The sequence below is a fragment of the Peromyscus maniculatus genome, chromosome 19 (genome assembly GCF_049852395.1).
Source record: "Peromyscus maniculatus bairdii isolate BWxNUB_F1_BW_parent chromosome 19, HU_Pman_BW_mat_3.1, whole genome shotgun sequence".
NCBI classification, from domain to species: Eukaryota; Metazoa; Chordata; class Mammalia; order Rodentia; family Cricetidae; genus Peromyscus; species Peromyscus maniculatus.
Window position 1 is genome coordinate 14,137,684 of NC_134870.1, and position 20,729 is coordinate 14,158,412.

Below are 20,729 nucleotides of genomic sequence, written 5' to 3' on the forward strand. Positions count from 1 at the left end.
TGGCAGCCTATATAAAGAACATGGAAGAAGGAAGCACTCTCCTTTCGCCTGCTTGGTCTGGCTCTCGAGGCAAGTCCATTCCTTCACTAGCATTAGAGCCTACTTCTTCAGAATTCTGGAGTATACTGAAGACAAGCTGAGAGAGACATCCAGCCTCATGGACTGAACAACTACTGGATTCTTGGACCTTCTTTATAGACAGCCATTGTTAGGTTAGCTGGACTACAGCCTGTAAGCCATTCTAATAAACCCTCTTTCTATAGAGAGAGATTCGTTCGGTAAGTTCTGTTCCTCTAGAGAACTCTGATACACTGACCTTCAAGGGAGGGCTGTCTAGAAGGACCCAACTGGAATAAGTTCTTTGTATAATCTGTTTTCTGTCACATTGATTACTGAGTCTCAACAGTGATTTAGCAACATAAGCTATTAGTGGAAGACAGAACTTAAAGGTATTGGAATGGCTGAAAAAGAAATTATGAAAATTGGCCCAGCAGGGAGGGGAGTTCCTGAGTCCTCAAAGTCAGAATACGTGAGAAACCAATGACAGAGACTGGGAACACCTACGACTTCTGGTGGCGTGCAGCGAAACGGAGCTGTTTCTCAGAGAAACTTGACGAAAACCATTCTCTAGGCAGCTTCCTCACTCTGAGCATGAAGGCTGCCACTAGTGAACATTGCTAATGCTGTTTCCGGTGCCGAGGCTGCACCAGAGGGCACAGGGGTTGACTTCTAGCCTCTCTGGACCTCTACTTCCTGTTTCGTTGTGTGAGCATTGCAGTGTGTGCCTGAAGGGAAGCTGAACTGGAAGATAAACTCCTGATGCCCTGAGGACCTTCTGGCATCCCAAGCCCAGGCTCTGACCCACCCTTATAAGCAGCATGGCAAGCCCAGTAAAGTCAACAGACTGACTGGCTTTTTATTTCTTCTAAAAGAAAGGGTGAAGCCTGTTCAGCTTGCCAAATTTTGATCTCTTAATCACATTTCTTGTAATATTTTTGGACTCCTTTATCAAGCCTGGGTGTAAATTCTGTGTTTCTGAAAAGTAACAACACAGTAATTTACCTGTAAATGTATGAAGTAGCCGTAGGAACCAAGCCTATAGCCCAGTGTATTCTTCCAGAGAATGAAAAGCTAAGCGCACACTTCCTCTTGAGCCCTAAGTAACCTCATAGCCTCACACCATAGCATTGCCTCAGGTCTCGAAGGTCATCTGTACAACCAAAGGTTTTAAAGGTAGGTTCCCAAGGCTGAGTGGACAGTTCAACTCTAGAACATTTACCTAGAATGTCTGAGGACCCAGATTCAATCCCCAGGAGCAGATTTCTCTTGGTAAAAGGTTGTTGAGTGAGCCTATACGAATTAGAAAATACTAGACATTTGCATGTGCAGAATTTCACTTTGACCAAAAGCACAGCTTACTTCTTGTGTGCTCTCTTCCGGTGTGGTATCGTTGTTAGATGAACTGTGACCTCCCACTAATGGAAAACTTTTTTTTTCTGAGTCAGGGTTTCTCTGTGTAGCCCTGGCTGTCTTGGAACTCACTCTGTAGACCAGGCTGGCCTCGAACTCACAGAGATCCGCCTGCCTCTGCCTCCCGAGTACTGGGATTAAAGGTGTGTATGGCCACCACCTGGCTGTAATGGGAAAATTTTAAGGAGCTTGGAAGACACCCTCTCCACAAAAAAACAATAACAGAGAAAGTGAGTTATATTAGTTTCTTTCAATTTTTTTGAAATTTATTGTTACTGCTATTGTTACTATTATTGAAACGGGATCTCACTGTGTAGCCTTGGCTAGCCTGAAACTCACTATGTAAACCAGACTGTCCTTGAATTCATGAAAATCCACCTGCCTCTGCTTTCTGAGTGCTGCCACCATGTCTGGCCCTGTATATCATCCTCTTCATCAGGGCGCTTGTATATCACAGCACACATGTGGAGGCCAGAGGACAATTCTCAAGAGTCAGGTTCTCTCTTTCCACCTTGGGTTCTGGGGGTCAAATTCAGGCTATCAGGCTTGCCCAGCAAGTACCTTTATCTGCTGAGCCATCTCGCCAGCCTCCTGGTTAGTTTCTCGGGGTTAAATGATGTCGAGATAGGTAGATGTCATAGACATTATCCAGGCACACTAGCCTCAAGAGAGAGTGGGGAAGAGGAAGAGAATAGGAATTTGTCCTGGGAACATTTTTTTTTCAGTTTTCTTGAGAAAGCAGTTCAGAAGTGAGACAGGATGCTGCCCAGCTGTACCTGAGATGCCAAGCATCCTCGGTTTGGCTGAGCTTTGCTTCTGAGGACATGCTAAGTGCTTCCAGCCCATGCAGATCTGAAGGGCTCTGTCTCATTGGACAACACCGTGATGGAAATCAAGCAGTGTGGTCTAGCAGCATGATTTTTACTAAGTAAAGACTGCAGTGCGGGCAACTCCTAGTTAAGACACGTGACTTTTGTCACTTTATAGCCAGTTTACGTTTAGCTTAACTATTGTACCTCAACTACAAGCTATATAGTACACTTATCAGATGGTATTATGAAATGACATCATTGGCCGCCAAGAAGCTAGCAGTGTTATAATTTATAAGCAGAGTGGGAAGAGAGAGAGAGAAAGCGGGCAGGAGCCTAGGAGAGAAGAAGCGAGGGAAGGCAGACGACAGAGCTGAGATGAGAAGAGGGGAAAGAGGGATGGGGGCCCCGCCTTTCAAAGGAGGCTCAGTGCACGTGTACAGAGTCTATGCAGCAGTGAGAGTGAGCACATGATGTCAGGACCCTGAGCAGGCCAAAGTACTGCCTGTGAACTGGCGAGCGCATTCTGCCAGGTCCCCAAGGGGCGCGTCAGGCATGCCTGAATGCCAACAAGCACTGTGGCAATTGTCTTAGGGTTTTTATTGCTGTGTGTCCACCGCAACCCTTATAAGGAAAACATTCAACTGAGGGGGTTCACTTACAGTTCAGAGGCTCAGTCCATCATCATCATGGTGAGGAGCATGGGGGCATTGCTGGCCCGCATGGAGCTGCTGGAGTAGCTGAGAGTCCTATCGCAGGCTTTCTCTTTGGACTACCACCCAGCTCCCAAATAAAGACACAGACACTTATTAGTTATGGATGCTCAGCCCAAGCGTAGGACTGGTTCTAACTTAAATTGACCTGTTTCTTTTCATCTATGTTTTGCCTCCGGACTTTTTTGAAAGTTTTTTGTTTTCTGTTTTGTTTGTTTGTTTGTTTGTTTGTTTGTTTTGCGGCACTCTAGTCCCAAAGGAAAAGTCACAACACACAACAGAATCCACTAACAAGATTTTTATCAAGACAAAGAGAAAGGGAGAGATGTGATCAGGCCTGTGGAAGGACGAGAGAGAGAGAGAGAGAGAGAGAGAGAGAGAGAGAGAGAGAGAGAGAGGGAGGGAGGGAGGGAGGGAGGGAGGGAGGGAGGGAGGGAGAGAGAGAGAGAGAGAGAGAGAGAGAGAGAGAGAGAGAGAGAGAGAGAGAGAGAGAGAGAAACATGGGGACGCCTTATAAAGGCCAGGACGTACCTGCACACACAGGCCCATGCGCAGAGATCACGCAATCACGTCCACGCGACTACGGGACCGCGTTAACCATGGGGCATGGGTTGCGCAGGACGTATGACCCGGAAATGGCTAGGCAGAGATGACTAAGTGTCCTGCCGGGCGTGCACAACCATGGGGCATGGTGGGAATTCCTATCATTTTTACCTTTCTTTCCTTCTGTATGTCCTACTTGCCTGCTTCTTCCCTGTCGTCTGTCTGTCTGGAGGCCTGGGTGGCTGGCCCCTAGCATGTCCCTCTCTTTTTCCCCTCATTCTCTCCTCTTGAGCTTAGATTCCTCCTCCTTATTCTCTCTGCCTGCCAGCCCTGCCTGTCCCTCCTCTGCCTAGCTATTGGCTATTTTCATTCCCTATTAGCAGCTTCAGCTTTTTATTAGACAAATCAGGCGCCTTAGGTAGGCAAGGTGAAACAAATGCAGCACATTGTTGTGGAATATTATTTTAAGTTATGTTACTTTTGTTTACTTTGCATTTGTTTAACTCTGTGAAGCTGGGTTACTGTGCCTGTCTAACACACCTGATGGTCTAATAAAGAGCTGAACAGCCAATAGAGAGACAGGAGAAAGGCTAGGCAGGACCGGCAGGCAGAGAGAATGAATAGAAGGAGAAATCTGGGAGGAAAAGAAGGAGCAAGAAAACAGGGAGAGGAGGACACCAGGGGCCAGCCACCCAGCCACCCAGCCACCCAGCCACCCAGCCACCCAGCCACCCAGCCACCCAGCGACCCAGCCACCCAGCGACCCAGCCACCCAGCGACCCAGCCACCCAGGCACCCAGCCACCCAGCCAGCCACAAAGTAAGAGTAAAATATACAGAAATAAGAAAAGGAAAAAGTCCAGAACCAAAAGATAAATGGGATAATTTAAAGTTAAGAAAAACTGACAAGAAACAAGCCAAACTAAAGCTGGGCATTTATAACTAAGAATAAGCCTCCATGTATGATTTATTTGGGAACTGATTGGTGGGTCCCCCAAAGAGTCAATGAGCAAAACAAACAAACAAACAAAAAACCAACAGCAACACATCTTTACATAGTTAGACAAATGAAGCATAGACAAATGTAACACATCTTTACATAGCTAAACAAATATTCTATCCACAACAGAGTTCTACATGTTACAGGCAGCAGGAAGTCAACTGAGACACTAGACAGTATCCTGAGCATAGTAAACCTCAAATCCCACCCCCACAGTGACACACTTCCTCCAACAAGGCCATACCCACTCCAACAAAGCCACACCTCCTAATAGTGTCACTCCCTATGAGATTGTGGGGGGGCAATTACATTCAAACTACCATATTCCACTCCTTGGCCCCCAAAGGCTTGTAACAATATCATAATACAAAATGTACCTAGTCCAACTTAAAAGTCCCATAGTCTATTACAGTCTCAACAATGTTTTAAAGTCCAAAGTCTCTTCTGAGACTGATGCAATCTCTTAACTGCAATCACCTGTAAAAAGCAAAATCAAAAAACAGATCACATACTTCCAACGTATAATGGCACAGCATATACATTACCATTCCAAAACATAGGGAATGGAGCATAGTGAGGAAATACTGGACCAAAGCAAGACCAAAAACCAGCTGGGCAAACTCCAAATCTACATCTTCATGTCTGATGTCAAAACATTCTTCAGATCTTCAACTGCATTCAGCTTTGTTGACTGCAACACACTTCTTTTTCTTGGGCTATTCACATTCCCTGTTAGCAGCTCTCCTCAGCATGTATCCCAGGACTCTGGTATCTCTAACATCTTGGGATCTCCGAGGCAATCCAGGCTTCAACTTCATAGCTTCACACAATGGCTCCTCTACTAGGCCTCCATTCAGGGACACACTGGCACATGCCTGGCCTCAACACCTTTCTTTAAGCACAGAAGCAAATTCTATAACCTGTTTCTTCTATCCTTAACTCTAAATCCAGAACCATAAGACCAAAGCTGCCAAGTTCTACATGCTTACTGGAACATGGCCCCCTTGTTCAATAATTTCTTCACCAGCTTTCTGTCCTTTACTGCCGAAGCTTGGCTGTCCTGAAACTTGCTCTGTAGACCAGGCTCATCTCAAACTCAGAGACCTGCCAGCTTCTGCCTTCCCAGTGCTGGGATTAAAGGTGTGCCCCACCACACCTAGATCTAAGCTTTTCTTTAGTTTCTTTCCACAAGTTGGAAACTTAGCTGGGTGGGAGCTTGTCTAAGGTCACCACTTCCTTTATTCCATTTCTTAAACTGTTTATCACCTTGAACACAGGATTTAGCTCCATTCCACTTGATGGTAATATTTACTCCTCAAAATTTACATTTTGTAATTTAACCTGCTCAGCTTGCTCCTTTTCATGATAAAGCTTTATAAGCATGAACACTAGTAACCACATGGCAGAGTCTATACTAGGCTGTTTTAAGATTTCTTCTGACAATGTAAGTAATCCAAAACTCTTCACTTTAGCCTCAGACAGACTCTTTCTTCACCAAAATATCACAAGACCCATCTCTAGGCCACATACTAACATTCTTCTCCTCTGAAACCTCTTGATCTCCACAGTTCAAATCACATTCAGCACCACTGTCTTGCAGGCTCTTACCAGTCTGGCCCATTAAGCAGCACTGCTTTCCTAACCTGAACTCCCAAAGTCCATATTACTCCAAACAAAACATAGTCAAGCCCAGTCCCTGATACCAACTTCTGTCTTAGAGTTTCTATTGCCATGACCATGGCAACTCTTATAAAGAAAACATTTAATTGGGGTGGCTCCCTTACAGTTTCAGAGGTTCAGTCCATTATCATCAGGACAGTGAGCATGGCAGTGTGCAGGCAGATGCGGTGCCGGAGCTGAGAGTCCTACATCTTGCAGGCAGCAGGAAGTGGAATGAGACACTAGGCAGTATCCTGAGCAGAGCAAACCTCAAAGCCTGCCCTCACAGTGACACACTTCCTCCAACAAAGCCACACCTCCTAATAATGCCACTCCCTATGAGATTTCGGGAAACAATTACATTCAAACTACCACATGTATTCTCCACCTAGCTTACAGGATGCTATGAAAGCCTCCCCTGTCATATTCTTGTGTGGCTGTCCTCTGTGTCACATTCCACAAAGCAAAAAAAAAAAAAAAAAAAGTGGGGGAGGTAAATGGATGTATAGGAACAGCCCCAAGTCTAACCAGGGTGTTTGGTAACATGAACCTTGCTACAGACTTTGTGAAAGCTATACTAGGGTTCAAAGCTGTATCCTTGAGTGCTGTGGGACGGTCTATATGTCAAATTGCTCTGATTGGTCAATAAATAAAACACTGGTTGGCCAGTGGCCAGGCAGGAAGTAGGTGGGACAAGGAGAGAGGAGAATTCTGGGAAGCAGAAGGCTGAGGCGGAGAGACACTGCAGTCGCCGCCATGACCAGCAGCATGTGAAGATGCCGGTAAGCCACCAGCCACGTGGCAAGGTATAGATTTATGGAAATGGATTAATTTAAGCTATAAGAACAGTTAGCAAGAAGCCTGCCACGGCCATACAGTTTGTAAGCAATATAAGTCTCTGTGTTTACTTGGTTGGGTCTGAGCGGCTGTGGGACTGGCGGGGGACAAAGATTTGTCCTGACTGTGGGCAAGGCAGGAAAACTCTAGCTACACTTGAGATTTGCTGTGCCCTGGAGCAACTCGCCTTTGCCAGGAGCCCCACCACACCACCTTCTGAAAGAATGAATGGAAAAGGTGACAGCAGGAGAAGAGATAGTCCCCTCTTCTAAAATACTTTCGGAATCCTCCTGTGGCCTTCCATCATTGTACCTGGTTTTACTATCGGCCCATACTGGGCCCAACAAGAACAGCCCTCATAAAATGAGCTTAGTCAGAGGCTGGGCCGGCCTTCATAGGGCAGGCAAGGTGAGAAGCCAAGTCCCGCATGGGAATTAAAGGTTCACAGAGCCAGGGTGAGAGCGAAGGCCTTGGAAGCATCGCACAAAGAACTGCACCATCTGCACAAAAGAGGCAAACAGTTCCTTCCCCATCACGTGACAGTCACTGGTCACGTGACTGCTCTGGAGAGCCTATGTCCTACAGACCCAAGGAGAAGTTGGTGGCTGCTGCACAGATACAGTGTTCATTTGTGGGCACAATTCTTGGAGGAAAAAGACATATAGTTTGAGTGTTGACTAAACTCTCATGGGAGACAGGTTAGGAGTCTCCCCAAGAAAACACAGGAAGTGGAAATCCCACCTTCAGTTCTGTTTGGTTCTGCTTTGCTGAGACTGACATTGTAACCCACGCTGCCCTGAAACTCACTAGGTAGGCCAGGCTGGCCATGAATTCACAACAATCCTCCTGCCTCAGCCCACGAAATTATAGCATAAGCAACCATGCCTAGATTTCCAATTTGTTCTTGAAAACTGAGCACCAACTATGAAGTAAGCCCAGCAGGCAGAAGCAATTCTTTTCTTTTCAAACCATGTTGCTGGTCTCCGTGTCCTGGTGGTACCTACAGGAAGAGGATGCTGGACTTACCAAGTTGAGCTTACCTGCCTCAGGTAGGAAAGAAAAGAAGGCATTTACATCGTTTTCTAAAGCGGCATGCTATACACAAATAAAGCACAGAGGAGGGAGAGAGCGGGGTGAAGGAGGGAAGGGATGAATCCCAAAGTGAGGTTTGTAGTTTTATTTCCACCCTAACATCTCCTGGACTCTCCTAGGACTGAAGGAAACACAGTCCCTCGAGTTTCCAAGCGGTCAACAAAGTCAAGGATGAAATCATCACTTAATGGGTCCATCAGGGGTGGGGAGACAGCTCAGTTGGCAAAGTGAGGTTTGGGCATAGTGGCATGAGCTTGTCATTTCAAGGAGGTGGGGACAGGCAGGTCCCTGGAGCCCACTAGCTAGCCATCCTAGCATATTTGTTGAGTACCAGGCCAGTGAGAAACCATGTCTCAAAAAGAAAAGTGGTTGACTCCTGAGGACCATCACCCAAGGTTGTTGTCCTCTGGCCCCTACAGGAATGTCCACAACACGCCCCCCGCCCAACACACACACACATTATCCATGGGAGGAAACTATATCAGTAAGGTCACCGATGGCTTAGGCCTGAGGAATTTCTGCAAAGCTCCTGCTAGGTGCCATCCTAAGACGACTTAGGGAGCCTGACTTTAAATCAAGTCTCTCAGCACATAAAGTGACTGTCCCAGCTAGACCTGATGACACACTGACAAGATGCAGTTCCGTAGGACGCGGTCCATCAGGGACCAAACTTGGGCATGTAGCAGCTCCCTGGGAACTGGCTCGCATCCCAGGACAAAGGGCGAAGTGTTCGAGGGTGGGTGAGAGGACCAGCCCTCCTGCTTGTACTGTCAGTCAATTCAGCTAAACACTGAGTAGCAGGGTGTGGCTTACGTGGCCCCATTAGTACTAGAGGGCAGACGCTGAAGGATGCTGATTAAGGGACCTGTCTTTCCCAGCAGTCAACAAAACTAAGGGTGGAGCAGCTCTCAGGATGATGCTGAGGATCTTGGCCAGGCAGGCCACCTCACCCTCCTGGGGACGAGGGAGGGGTAGTCCCACAGGGACACAGCTTACCAGAAACATGGCAAGGGTGAGACTTCTGGGAGTTTGTTTCTGCTTGTTTTTTTTTTTCACTGTAAAATAATTAATTTTTACTCCTTGAAATTTTAAAAATTTGCTGGAGAGGTAGAGCATTTTCTTAGCGTGTGCAAATTCTCACATTGCTATCCTCAGCACCAAAGAGTTAAATGAAATTAAATCTAAAAGCCTATCTTGGAGAAAATCCTCTGACAGCTGGTGTGTTTCCCAAGTCTAAATATGAAAGGAGACAGGGAGACAGCAACTCGTGTCATATCTGTGAAAACCCCTCCACCGTGCAGAATGGTTTCACACATGGTAATCCTGCAGAGGAGGCAGAAGACTTCAAAACTGTCTAAACTGGACTCTTCCCAGATATACCGCTTCTAGCTGTATCATTTTAAGTAAATTGCCACCCATTCTCCCTCTCGTCATTTTTAATTTCTATTACACTTATTTATTCATTTATCTGGGAGGAGCGTGCGTGCCACGGTATGCATGTAGAGGTCAGAGGACAACTTCCCAAGAGTCTGCTGTCTCTTTCCACCATGTGAGTCCTACAGATCAAAGGCAGGTCCTTGTGCCTGATGGCAAGCACCTTCACCCACTGAGCCATCTGGTAGGCCCTCTTCATTTGAATACACACACACATACACACATATGTATATGTATAAATATACATATAGATATTATACCTATCTTACACAGTTGTTTTAGAAAATAATCTAAAATGATGGATATAGAATACTTTTCATGGAGTAAATAATAAATGGTAGCTGTCTTCAGTAATCTTGGCTTTAATAACAGTCCTGTGAGGGACATAATATATAATGTTGATGCTAATGTATTACATATATTGATATATACAACGGTATATTACCCTTGTTCCAGACATTTCAGCACCGTTCCAGCCTGCAGCCAGCACAGCCTCTGGTAATGTGTGTAAGTCACATGATCCTGAAGGGACCTCTCACCTACGAGCGGTATCAGGAACCCAGCAATCACATGGTTTGACCCTCTGAGCTAAGTCATCAGATGCTCTCCAGCTCACCTCTCTCTGTGTACTGGATGTGGGGGACCTTCAAGGTGGGAGCTTGAGCCTAAAGGCTGGAAGGACAGGGACCCCCGAGAAGACTGGTGATCGGGAGTTAAACATAAACAGTTGTTCTGAAATGGAAAGATGAAAATGGCCAACCCAGAAGAGCAGACCCTCAGGAAAGAACCAAGGAGGATTTTAGCTAAAACACTCGGTCTGTTTTCCAGAGGCTGTGTGTATGTGTGAGCTGGAGGCTGGGGTAACTTAATCGCCGTTCTCTCCCTTGCCACTTAGGACCTTGTGGTGAGGTAGATCTGGAGAGAGAGTAACTTGTCTGAGTTTCAGGATCAAGGGGGACCTTCAGAAAGACCACTGCCAAGTCCACCCGAGCCGCTAGCTAGCAGTCAGCTCACCTGCCAGCTCCATGCCAAGCCCCTGCCAGCCTGCAATAGAGTCTGAACACCCAGTCATGTGACAGCATCCTCAGCAGGGACCCTGAGTGGGCACTGCCTAACTATGCCATGGGGCCATGAGAAAATGTCATGACTAGGGCGGCTTGTTAGGTAACCATAGGTAATTGTGGGAGCATGGCAATTATGAAGGACAGATTTTATTTTGACGCTTGTACAGGCATCATGCAAAAGGAATGTGTTTGCTGTAATAGATACCAAATATGACTCAAGCATATCACGCTAGTAGGTTTCACAGACTACAAACGTGAAATGAGAGAATTAAACCACCTGATCTTTGAGTTACCTCTGAGGTCTAAGAAATTCTCATTCCTAATAAGCCATACACCAAAAGAATGGCCTTGGGATATGTATTCCTTCCCTAGAAGTGTGTGTGTGTGTGTGTGTGTGTGTGTGTGTGTGTAAAACTTTTGTAGGCTGCTTCCCAAAAGGTAGTAGGTTCAAAAACTACTGTTTGAATTGAGAGGTCCACTTTCATGGATCGTTTAATTCATTTTCCTCACTCAGTGCTTTGATCTGAGGTCACTCCCTATGCAAATGAGGGAAGGCATAGAAATCACAGGCCAATGGTCCAAAGTGGGTTTTCAATGTGAAGTTGTTTAGTTTTGTTTTAACCTCTAAAGCTCTGTGTAATTCCTTCACTCTTCTCAGTACACATTTGCCCCAATCCCCAGGGTTTTCCACACAAGGTCACACTGAACAGGACTGGGGCTCCTGTTTTTCCTCCCAGCGCTGCCACACCGGCAGAAGCCGCAGGTCACTGTTTCCTGTCACTCATCTCTCATGTACCCTCCTCCACCTGAAGACAGCCTCACCTGTGTCCAACACGTTCACGCCCCTTTCCCTCCACTCCCCAAATACATGAAAAGACCAAACGTGTTTACCATGTAGACTCTGTCGACGCTGTGACACCATTTTTGGAGCAGTGATGCTCTGGGTTGATTTTCTCCACCTTTTCCAGTGGCTCCATGATGGTTTACAGGACTGAAGAACCAGGGGGAAAAAACTGAACCAGAGATGGACTCTGATGTCAAACCCATCTGGCTAACATCCCTCGGCACAGATGATTAAGCCACCATGTGTCAAAGTGGTAGGGAGGCCACAGAGGCTAAAGAAATCTCATTAAAGGTCTCCTTTGTCTATAAATGCTTCCTCTTCCTGCTCTGCTGTCTCCCCCAGGCTTCCTCCAGAAAACTCCTTCCTTGTATTGAGGGCTGGGCTCTGTCCAGTGAAGAGGTAATAGGAAATGTGTCCTTGGAATAAACGCCTTTCATTTGTTGTAACTTAAAAAACAGCTCTGGAGCTGGGTGGTGGTGTATGCCTTTAATCCCAGCACTCAGGGAGGCAGAGGCAGGCAGATCTCTGTGAGTCCAAGGCCAGCCTGATCTACAGAGTGAGTTCCGGGACAGCCAGAGCTACACAGAAAAGCCCTGTCTTGTAAAACAAACAAACAAACAATGGAACAGCTTTGGGCTCATTTAAAGCACGTATTTCACCAGGCACACTGTTGGCTTTTAACACAGAAATCATACTCCCTGCTCCCCGCTGTACTCCCAACTTATGCACATTTGAAAGGGAAGCTAGCCATTGATTCATTCATCAGTTTGATGGCCCTCGGTAGCTTGGTGAGACCCCACAGCACACTGTTTTAGCCACCTGTGACGACGTACTGTGGGGAATATGGTGATTGTTATGGGTTCGGTGTGTCCCCTAAAAGTGTGTGTTAGAAAATCAATCTCCAACACAAAAGTGATGGCAGGTGGGAGGTGATGAGGTCTTAAGCACTCCATCTTCATGAGTGATTTAATGCCCACCGTGAAAGGCTTTGAAGATGTACATGCAATAGTTTACTGTCTTTTAACCATGAGATGATGCAGTTCCCTCATCCTTAGACTTCCCAGCCTCCAGAGCTAGAAGAAATAAATATCCAGGCCCATGAGACGGTAAAGGTGCTTATTGCTAAGCCTGGCAAGCTGAGTTAAACACTGGGGCCCACATGGAAAGAGGTAACCAACTCCTGCAAGCTGTCTTCTGACCTCCACATAAAACACATCATAAGGGTCCTGTGAGGTTGCAGAATGTTGAAAATCCATGTGCAATCATTGTAATCACATAATTTTAAGAAGAAAAGAAATATCTGCTCTTTGCAACATGCCCTGTCTCGGTCACTTCTCAACTGAGGCCAAATTTGGTGAGATGCCCAGTTGTCTGAAAACAAAAGACAGGCTCAGACAGGGGTGCTTTTCTCTCAGACACTCCCTGCAAGTTCTCAGTGACCCTTTAGGTAGTACAGTAGATAAGGCCGTATCTCCACAATCTGATCATTTATCATGTTATTCACTGAGACTTATGCATCTCCTCATCTGAAACAGAGATTATAACAGTATCCTTCATGTGTGCTCAAGGCCTGGTTCATAATAAGTGCTCCATAAAAGTTAGATACATGAGCTGGGTGTGGCAGCACACACCTTTAATCCTAGTATCTGAGAGGCAAAGGTAGGAGAGTCTCTGTAAATTCCATGCCAGCCTGTTCTACCAAGTGTGTTCCAGCCCAGTCTGGGCTGCACAAAGAGACCCTATCTCAAAACCAAACAAGCAAAAACAAAAGTTATATACACAAACCCTCAAGGCACAGTGTACAGTTGTGTGCATTTTTTTAGTGAGATTATACCTCTAATTATTATATTAAACTTTTGACTTCCCAACTCCAGGCCCATCTAGACTGCATCTGTTTGGCTTAGCATCTCAACCCTGTCACCTAGCACACAGTTAAACGGCACAATAAAGGAATACAGAATCCTGGGGAATGAAAAGAACCCAAGTGTACGTTGTTATGAGAACTTAATAAAACAACGGCTGCAGAGTTTAGCAGTGCACTTACAGTGCAGTGAGTACTTGCTACGTCGATCACTAGCAGCTGTGACCAACTAGTGATGGCAATAGGGAACTGGTACTGTTCTCTCCATGCATAACTTGTTTTCTCCAGTCCTGCTCGGGCCCACAGCCACTCAGACCCAAATAAACACACAGAGGCTTATATTAATTAAAACTGTATGGCCTAATGGCTCAGGCTTCTTGCTAACTAGATCTTACATCTTCAATTAACCCATTTCTATAAATCTATACCTGGCCACGTGGCTGGTGGTTTACCGGTATCTTTACATCATGCTTCTCCTGGCGGCGGCTTGCGTCTACTGTTCTGCCTTTCTGCTTCCTCCTCTCTAGTTAGAATGTCCCACCTAACCCTATTCTGCTTCACCATTGGCCAAACAGCTTTACTTATCAACCAATCAGAGCAACATATTTTCACAGCTTACAAAAAGACACTCCCATCAATAGCTAAATGTAAGTGTGGTGTGACAAGGAGTGCCATTCGGAGACGGTCCCTACCCCACTGCTCCCTTTAAGATCCCTCCCACCACCATTTTCTATTCTAACTGCCACCCCTCCTGACCACTGACTTACCTCCCACACACTCCACCTCTTCTGGCTTACACTGAGCTCCCAGAAGAACAGAGACTCCCTTGGCGCACTGAAGAGAGGTGAGCTTTGATCTTCGTGTTGAGCAAAGGGAATCTCTGGATCCTCAATCCTACCTAAATGGTTTCCAGTCCAGACAACTGGGACAGGAGATCACTGACCACCTTCTACTGTCTGAGAAGAGAGAAAAGGAGCTGGTGGGATGGGTTATTAGGTAAAAGCACTTGCCACACAAGCCTGGGGATTTGAGTTTAAACTCTGCAGCCCACTATTGTTATTTGTTTCACTCTTTTTGGGGGGGACCCACCACCCAGCTCCCAAATAAATCACACACAGAGGCTTATTCTTTTTTTTTTTTTTTTTTTTTTGGTTTTTCGAGACAGGGTTTCTCTGTGTAGCTTTGCGCCTTTCCTGGAGCTCACTTGGTAGCCCAGGCTGGCCTCGAACTCACAGAGATCCGCCTGCCTCTGCCTCCCGAGTGCTGGGATTAAAGGCGTGCACCACCACCGCCCGGCTCAGAGGCTTATTCTTAATTATAAATGCCCAGTTTTAGCTTGTCTTAGTTTCTAGCCAGCTTTCCTTAACTTAATTGATCCCATCTATCTTTTGTCTCTGGGCTTTTCCTTTTCTCTAACTTCTGTAAATCTTACTCTTACTCCATGGCTTGCTGTGTAGCTGAGTGACTGGACCCTGGAGTCCTCCTCTTCTGGCTGCTAGATCTTGGATCTCTCCTCTCAGTTTTCTCCTTCTATATATACTCTCTGCCTGCCAGCCCCACCTATCCTTTCTCCCACCTAGTAATTGGCTGTTCAGTTCTTTATTAGACCATCAGGTGTTTCATGCAGGCACAGTAACACAGCTTCACAGAATTAAACAAATGCAACATAAACAAAACAACATAAACACACCTTCAAATATTCTACTATAGCCCACCGTGGAAGAAGTGACTCCTCAAAGCTGTCCTCTGATCGCCACAGGTATGGCACCATGGCATACCCACACCTGCACTAATACATATCATACATATCACACACACCACACACACACACACACACACATATGCACACATGCACATATGTGTAACAATAAATAAAATAACATAAAAAGTATTAAAAAGAAGAGAGCATCACCCCACCATGTTGCTCAGACTTCACCTGAAGCAGCTAGGCCACCATGTGACCACTGCTGTTGAAGCTGTTCCTACTGGGGTATTGTTTTCAGATGAGATCATTTGATCCATAAATTTAATGTCCCCAGCCTCTGGCAATATAAAGCATTTATCAAAACTCGGTTTACTAAATAAAAAGGAAAGTGAGAAGGGCCACAGCCGAATTTCACATCAGTGTGATTTGCTGTAAATCCATTAACACTGAGAACAAAACATGATTTACATTAGAGAACACGACAGTCTAAGAGGTCTGCATGAGAAAGATGAGGAAGAAATGAAGAATGGCTAACTCTGGGCATGGAAGGCAAGCATCACAATTGTTAAAAACTACCACTTTATCATAGGCTAAAACTTAGAACCTGAATCAAGCCTACCAACAAATATTACACAGTAGTGTTTTAAATAGACTTTCCTTATATAAAACCACATGACTACAACCCAAAGGTCATGAACAAGAAAAATAAAAGGCCAAGTGAGAAAAACATAGCAATCTTCTACACCAGTCATTCTCAAAATGCAACTCAGGAGCTTTGACATCCTTAAGCAATCCTCCACAGAGTCCTTGGAATCAAAATCATCTTCATGATGATACCAGGATAGTGTTTGCCTTGTTCACTTACTCTCTTCCAGGCATACAGTAGATTTTCCCTACATCTACATGTGGTGTCAGAGTGCCTGACAAGAATGTCACACTCAGATGTCCTCTTGACACTATGGTTGAAATATACCTCTCTTGAAATACACCTCTCTTGGATTAGGCAAACTAAACTCAAAGTCAGCCAAACTGGGATAATTTAATTGATGGCATCCTTTACAGAATGAGTTTTGCTAGGTCCTCCATAAGTAAATTTGCATGACACCTTATAATTATTAGCAGGTATGAACGTCAAAACACCTGATAATTTGAGTTCTATAGATCCAAAGACTTCAGTAATGAGTTGTATTAGTAAATTTTTCTCATCACTGTGACAAAAAGACTTCACAGAAGCAACCTTAGAAAGGAAGGGTTTAATTTGGCTCACAGTTTCATGGCATGTTAGTCCATCATTGTAGAAAGAACATGCTGGAAGGAACAGTTCAGTTCATGTGGCAGAAGTACAGGGTGACTGGCCACATCATGGTGGCCACAGGAAGAAGAAAGTGGGACCAGAAGCAGGGCCAGCTAAAAACCTCAAAGGTCTCCCTTACTGATTTCCTTTTGCCAGCGGGGACCTCCATCATAAATAGTCCTCAGCTCTCAAAACGGTGCCATCTGCTGGGGACCAGATATGCAAACACATGATCCTGTGGGGGATGCTTCACAATGAAACCATAACAATCTTCTGTATACATACAACTTTAAGTTTAAATAAGATCCAGAAAGCACAACACATTAACTACCCAGCCCTGTGAGGCACGACCTGCTGTTGCCAAAAACAGACAGCTATGAAATATGCAGTGTTGAAGATGGCCAAGCTGATCCAAGCAATCTTGGTTCAAAGACTCACACCACTACTTTGGAAGAGCATTTGTCAGAAATATGACCTACTGAAGTCTTGTGGCCTTTATTCACAATAGAGAAAGCATTCCAGATATGAATATACACCCTGAGTTGCCTGACCTACATGTCATGTGGGAAAAGGCCACAGAGACAGTAAGGAGAGAAAACAAGAAGGTGTGAGGCATTGAAGGGAGCAAAGCTTCATACAAGCTCTTTAGGGTCCTCTTTAGATCAGCCTCACACATACACACACACACACACACACACACACACACACACACACACACACACACACACACACAGCAGATTTCCTACAAATTCTCAGAAGTGTGATACACAAGTCTCTGAGCTAAATCCTACCTTAGGAAACCATGTGTGTTGAGCACATCCTGGTCTCCCTGCATTGCTGCTCTTTCCTCTCCCACCCCTGATATCCCATCACCCACTGGACAAGGGTGAAAGTCATAGTGCATGTGAGAAAGGAGGGCCCAAAGATTTGGTGTTTCCTTTATCCCACTTTCCCACCTCTTTCCACAAATGCCCTGAGTCCAGCTGGGAGCAGCCATCCCTCTCAGAAAATATATTTCTAGCCAGCTGGTGGTGGCGCACCCCTTTATCCCAGCACTCAGAAGGCAGGTGGATCTCTGTGAGTTCAAGGACAGCCTGGTCTACAGAGTGAGTTCCGGGACAGTCAGGGACACACAGAGAAACCCTGTCTCAAAAAACCAGAGAGAGAAACCATATATATATGGAGAAAAGGGGGGATGTTCCTCTGAAGGCAGAGGACTATGAAAGCAGTACTTTAGAGATCCAAAGTGTTTTTCCAAATAATCTAAAAAGCTGGAGACTCACTGGCCGCAGCACAACCAGTGGGTTTCATGTCTGGCATTCTAGTTCCAGCTGTTCTCAACCAATAGCCATTTCCTTTCCTCATCGATACATACTATTTACCTTGTTAGGTATATCCTGCTGTATAAATCTGTGCAGAGCCAGCCTAAATGCAAGGATGCACAGAAGCTTTGTGTATGACAAGCAGGAGACAGGGAGAAAGCAATTACAAATTGTACCAAAGTAAAACTTATAGAAATAGTCTATTGCCTTATTTTAAAATAACAAAGTTCCTTACCAGACACACTAATTAGCTGCCCTCAGTGACAGTGGCACCACTAACACAACAAATGTTGTCATTACTATAGTCTCTTATTATTTTAGAAGTACCAACTGATATGTGTTGTTTGAGCTTTTTAAAGCTAGATGCCTCCTATTTCTAAAGAGCATGATAGAAACTTTACATTTCAAAGAAAATGTCAGCACCAAAACCATAAATGATTTTAAATTTTGCTTTGCACAGATTGCTGATTCTACACACCACAGCTACGTACCACATGTAACATTGGCATGTTCACTGGTACACAACAGAGGAGATGTGATCAGCTCTTCAAACTGATTAAATAATCAAGTTCCACAGATACGTGCCGAGAGTACTGAGCTAAGTGCTACAAGGGGTCATGGAAGTCATATAGACCAGCCAGCCATCCAAGCTGCCTTGGCTAGATCCCTGTCATGGAATGCAGTCTTCTGTGCATAACATGGTCATTACCCTCTTGAACTCTCAGCAGCTGTGATTACTTGTAGGAGACCTGAAGAAGTCTGGGCACATTAACTTCCCACTATGGAGTAGGGGAGGGGATCACAAGACCTACCTTGCTAGTCCCAGAGGATGTCTAGACAGTTGTTAGTAGGGAGAAGCTCCAGAGGTACCACGTCTTCCTGAAGAGATATAGGCAGTTAAGGGTTGCTAAGGAAGAGAGAGATGGTTTTTTTTCCTCAGTAGTATACCTGCCCACAAGTTGCCCATGCTCCTCCTGTGACAAACTCCAATTAGGCTTATTGGTTCACCAAGCTACACTTGGGTAGGATCATTTGTCATCGATGCCCTACCTAGAGTGAGTGAACATTGGTTTGTCCTCGGGAAAAGTTCACCCAACACATGAGGTTACCTGGACACATGCCAGTCACCTGGCTGCTTTGACCAATAGCTACTACATCCCGGGAGAAGCCACCATTCCATCTCTGGACAGCTCTGACTATGGCATAGTTAGCCTTAACTGCCAGAGCAAAAATATCTGTAGTGCTTGAGGACATATGTATGTGTTTATCTTCCTCAGTAACATAAATAAACAAAAATGCCTGGGATCACATAAATCTAAAGGGAGCATACTTTATGACGCATTTTTTAGACTATTGGAAGATCAGGTCACTAGACCAATAAAGAAACAATACAAAAACCACATACAGAGGCTCACAGTTGTGTCCACATTATACAGTGAGTTCTTTTTCCTCCCAAATAAACTTGTCACCAAGCTGAAATAAAAACCCAGATAGTTGTAAAATAAAAAAATAAAAATAAATAAATAAATAAAAACCCAGATAGTTGTTTAAGCAACAACAGGAGAATATGACTGGGTTCAGTATATCACAGTCCCCGGTCACATGCTAATCTCCTCTGGGAAGCTGATGAGAAAGGGTTATATGCTGGGACGGTCACTGAGATGATCTGTGCAAACTTGTCAAACAGCGCAGTTGGAAGGAGAAAGTACAGACAGCGTGAACACAGAATGTGCTGGAAAGTGGTGTCCCAGCCACACTACAGGCCATCCAGGTAATGAACAGACACGACTCAAAACAAGGACACTTAGGAGGGGCATTTTCCAATGAACACTTCGTTTTTCTGTTTGATTTTCTGTGTCCCTTCCCCCACCCCCAGGAGATGTTTCTCCCTCGAACACTGCAACAGTTTAGGGGTTTGTCGTCTATGTAAATAGCCTAAATCTATCCCCTCCCCATGTACATACTCAAGATTACAACTTGTATTTTCTGAGTTTAGTGCGCACTGGAGTTAGACTGTTTCCATTACAAAGAGGAGAGGAATAGAGCCGAGTCAAGGAGTGTTCAAATCAAACAAAGCCATCCTAACATCTGCGTTCCATTAGAAGAGACACCAGACAAAACACTGACTCTTGAGATTAAATCTAAATTTCCTGCTGGAGCTCTGAAACAGCTTGGAAGTCTAGATCCAAAAATCGACAAAGAAAAGAGATCCAAAAAACGTCCTTAACCCCAGATTCAAAAGCTACTTAGCCATTTCTCTAAAGTACCCAGTCAGCAATTACCCAAGAGCCACACAAACAAAACCCGGTAAGTATTGTGCTTTGTGGTCAAGCAGCCTCTCTCCACATTAGAGGATACACACCTGGAGTCTGCGTGTCACGGGAGATGCTGAAGCTCCCCTCCAATTCTCCTTCTCCAAGATGTTCCTGAATTCCAACATCTTCCTCTCCAGAAAATACTCACAACGCAATTAGATCCCTAGAGATATCATTTCAGTCTCTTTTGGGGGTCAGTTGGCCTTTACTTTCATAACACACGCTTCTAGAAAAAAGCCCAAGCCTCCCTCAGACCAAAGCAGCAAAGAAAACAGTTTGTCACAGGAAAGACTAAAAAGCACAAGGCCAGAATGCACTCAAGGAGCTGCTCTTGAGTCTACAGTGGCAAGCCTACAACCTCTTCCTTGTTGAGCCTTTAAGGAAGTCATACTAACCTATTGTGTGTAATTGATTATATGGATGCTTCTGTAACATGCTACTGTTGCATGTATACTCTCGTGTGTGTGTGCGCGCACACACACACGCACACATGCACACGAAGGTAAGCTTTCCAAGGGCAGTAATTTCATTGTGGTTGTGTTTACTGGTGGGATGGTTGTCTTAGATACTTTTCTATTGCTGTGAAGAGACACCATGACCAAAGCAACTTATAAAAGAAAGCATTTAGGGTTGGAGAGATGGCTCAGAGGTTAAGAGCACTGGCTGCTCTTCCAGAGGTCCTGAGTTCCATTCCCAGCAACCACATGGTGGCTCACAACCATCTATAATGTGATCTGGTGCCCTCTTCTGGCATGGAGACATACATGC

At 45.1% G+C, this 20,729-nt stretch overlaps 1 long non-coding RNA gene across 1 annotated transcript; it reads right to left on the minus strand.

Annotated features, from left to right (window-relative positions):
- Positions 1-14,092: 14,092 nt before the first annotated feature.
- LOC121824172 (uncharacterized) lies at positions 14,093-20,096 on the minus strand. Its single transcript, XR_006065998.2, has 3 exons — positions 20,009-20,096; positions 18,459-18,525; positions 14,093-14,281 (listed from the first exon to the last, which is right to left on the minus strand). It is a non-coding gene; the product is annotated as an uncharacterized LOC121824172 (long non-coding RNA).
- Positions 20,097-20,729: the final 633 nt, after the last annotated feature.